Genomic DNA, 2,841 nt, shown 5'->3' with positions numbered 1-2,841 from the left:
CCGGTTCAGAGTACCAGGAAGCTCTCCACACACTCACAGGACCTGGGCTAGGACTGGGTCTAATCTTGCAGATTAAAGAGGTTTTTTAAATCATTCTATAGGTTAGTAGTAATTTTAGAGAGCAATTGAAAGAGTGGAAAATAAATGACTTTATTCAGTTAAGTGTATTGTACATTAAAGAGTATAAGTAAAGGGAAAATCATTAGGTCATAAAACTAAAAGAATAATGATAAAATGGCTTTGAAATGAGTCTTGAAATGTGGGACACCATGGATGAAAGGATATATGTGGCAACAAATAAGCTAGAATATGGAGAACATTGTAAAAACTAAATTTCATCATTGTGGGATTGTTCTCTTCAGCCAAGAGGTCTCCACCTCACTTCTTGTCCTTAATGAGCAGATAGAAAAAAGATACCAAGTTTCTCAGTATTTTAGTGCTAATTGTAATGTATATTATCTGAAAAATTATCTTTTCAGAAAATATCTTCATAGTGGAAATTATAGTCAATATTTCAGTATGATACTGAGTAGTGGATACCATTAGACTCCTTTTAATTAATTTCATTATTTCATAGGGCTTTTGCCAAGATGGCCTCAGCTCCTGCCAACTCTGGTAACACTACCACTAAACCAATGGGGTAAGTGTCTTTGATAATATCATAATTCAAACTTTAATTTTCATGAATACAGAGCATTTTCTTGATGTACAAAAAAAAAAAAAAAAAAAAATTCCAGTGTGCCTTTCCTTAGATGATTTAAAATTTCTTTAAAATGTATGGTTATATCTTACTTGGTATAAAATAGTGGCTTCATATGCTTTGTTCTCGACGTGTTACAGTTTTCATTCCCTGAAAATACATAAAGCTTAAAACTTCTTGTGTCAATGCTGATAACTAATATGGACTTAGACTAAGCACTCAGACCTACCTGCAACACAGACCAAGGCCTAGTGCCAAATGGTGGCTGGCATGTCCCAGAGCTGCGGATGACTTTTTATTCCAGTGAATCTTAAAAGTTTGTATGATTTTTTAAAGACTGTGAACAAGGTAATTCAGACTTCTCTTTTTGGTACCCTGCAAGTTTCAAGTTTCTGACATTTTTTAGAGTTAGAATGATTTATGAAGCCCAGAGGAAGGCAGTTTTATCCTAGCCTCACATTAATGAAACAGTTTCCAGAGACAAAAGCCTGAGAAACTTGGTCACATGCTAGACAGAATAAGTGCAGCTGGCCTTTCCTTCAGGGAGTGCTGTGTACAGCGTACACCCTGAGGGTAGCTGGTGTTGGGAAAGGCCCCCCCAACCATGCTTTCCAAAGGATGATACTTTCTCCTCTACTAATGAAGAATTTGCATTCTGTCCCTCTCATTTCAGGTAAGTAAGGACAAGATAGGTAAAAGTAGAATATTTTTGGAAAATAATTTCCATGTATTTTAACAGTATAGATTTTCCAGTTTCATGTCTTAAAATTTTATGAAACATTTAAATAAACCCTTTTCAACTTTTTATGTAATATTTTAGTTGGGAATAGTAATAGAAACTGACATGAGAAAATTTTGGATAAATCTGAAGGCTATCCTTCTCTACTGTCAATGAAGAATTACTGTTTGGTGCCACAAAGTGTCCTGTGGTTCATGTGAGAGCCTTTTTGATCTATGAAGATAAACCCAGCATAGCAAGTGTTATTTTGGAGGGGTTTTTTGTGGTTAAAATTTCAAATTGGAGACGACTCGGGGCCGCGGATCCTGAATAGACCCAGAGCCCAGGCCCAGGCCCAGCGAGTGAGTGAGGCGACCCGGGGCCTGCGGATCCTGAATAGACCCAGAGCGCAGACCCGGTGAGTGAGTCAGACAACCCGGGGCATGCTGGATCCTGAATAGACCCAGAGCCCAGGCCCGGAGTGAGTGAGACAACCCCGGGCCGTGGCGTCCTGAATAGACCCACAGCCCAGGCCCAGGGAGTGAGTGAGACGACCCGGGGCTGTGGGATCCTGAACAGACCCAGAGCCCAGGCCCAGGGAGTGAGTAAGACGACCCGGGGCCCGCGGATCCTGAATAGATCTAGAGCCCAGGCCCGGCATGTAAGTGAGACCACCCAGGGCCCGCAGATCCTCATTCGACCCAGAGTGCAGGTCCAGCGAGGAACCCGTCAGCAGAACTCCCTGCAAAGAGGCTAAAGGCAAGACCCACCCAACTGATTCAGGAGCAGAACATCTTGCCAGAGAGACACAAAGGGTTCAACTCTAACGGCTACAGCAGAAAGAAGTGGAGCACAGCAGTCAGATTCAAACAACACCCACATGGAGGAATCTGAACTTCGTAGATCCAGACCTGGTGCTAAGGTAATAACTATCTAAGCTCTACACCAAAGATCAGAAGACAGTGGTATACAAAATGACAAAGAGAAGGAACAAAATGCAGTTTCAGGCCCCGTGTCCACCCAGTACAAATGCAGAAGACAGTAGCATAGAGGAAACTAGAAATCATACACCTGAAATCTCTGAAATAATAGCATTGGAAATTAAGAAACAACTGCAGAAAGGTATAGAAGAAATCAGATCAGAAATAATTTCTGAACTAAAAAATTTGGTGATAACTATAATCAAAGAAGTACTAAGTGCCTCTAAAGAATATACTGATAAAAAAAAAATAGAGCAGAATATAAAAATGATGGAACCCCTGAATAAGCAGTTTAGGAAAGAAATAGAATGTATGAAACAGGTTCAAAGTGATATACAGGAAATTAAAACCTCAATCACAAGCTGACAAAACCATTTGTGTGAAAGTGAAAATAGACTTTCTGACCTGAAAGACACCATTGCAGCTAGTGAAAAAGTAAGAAA

General features: G+C 40.2%; 1 protein-coding gene across 1 annotated transcript in view; it reads left to right on the top strand.

Moving 5' to 3' along the window:
- The window catches only part of Scfd1 (sec1 family domain containing 1), a 123,085-nt gene that overhangs the window by 106,649 nt on the left and 13,595 nt on the right, over positions 1-2,841 (top strand). The window lies entirely within an intron of this gene.

Source organism: Octodon degus, unplaced genomic scaffold (assembly GCF_000260255.1).
Source record: "Octodon degus isolate 3935 unplaced genomic scaffold, OctDeg1.0 scaffold00086, whole genome shotgun sequence".
In the NCBI taxonomy this organism is placed as follows: domain Eukaryota; kingdom Metazoa; phylum Chordata; class Mammalia; order Rodentia; family Octodontidae; genus Octodon; species Octodon degus.
The sequence above is the reverse complement of the archived record's forward strand: the minus strand, read 5'-3'. Positions and strand labels throughout refer to the sequence as shown.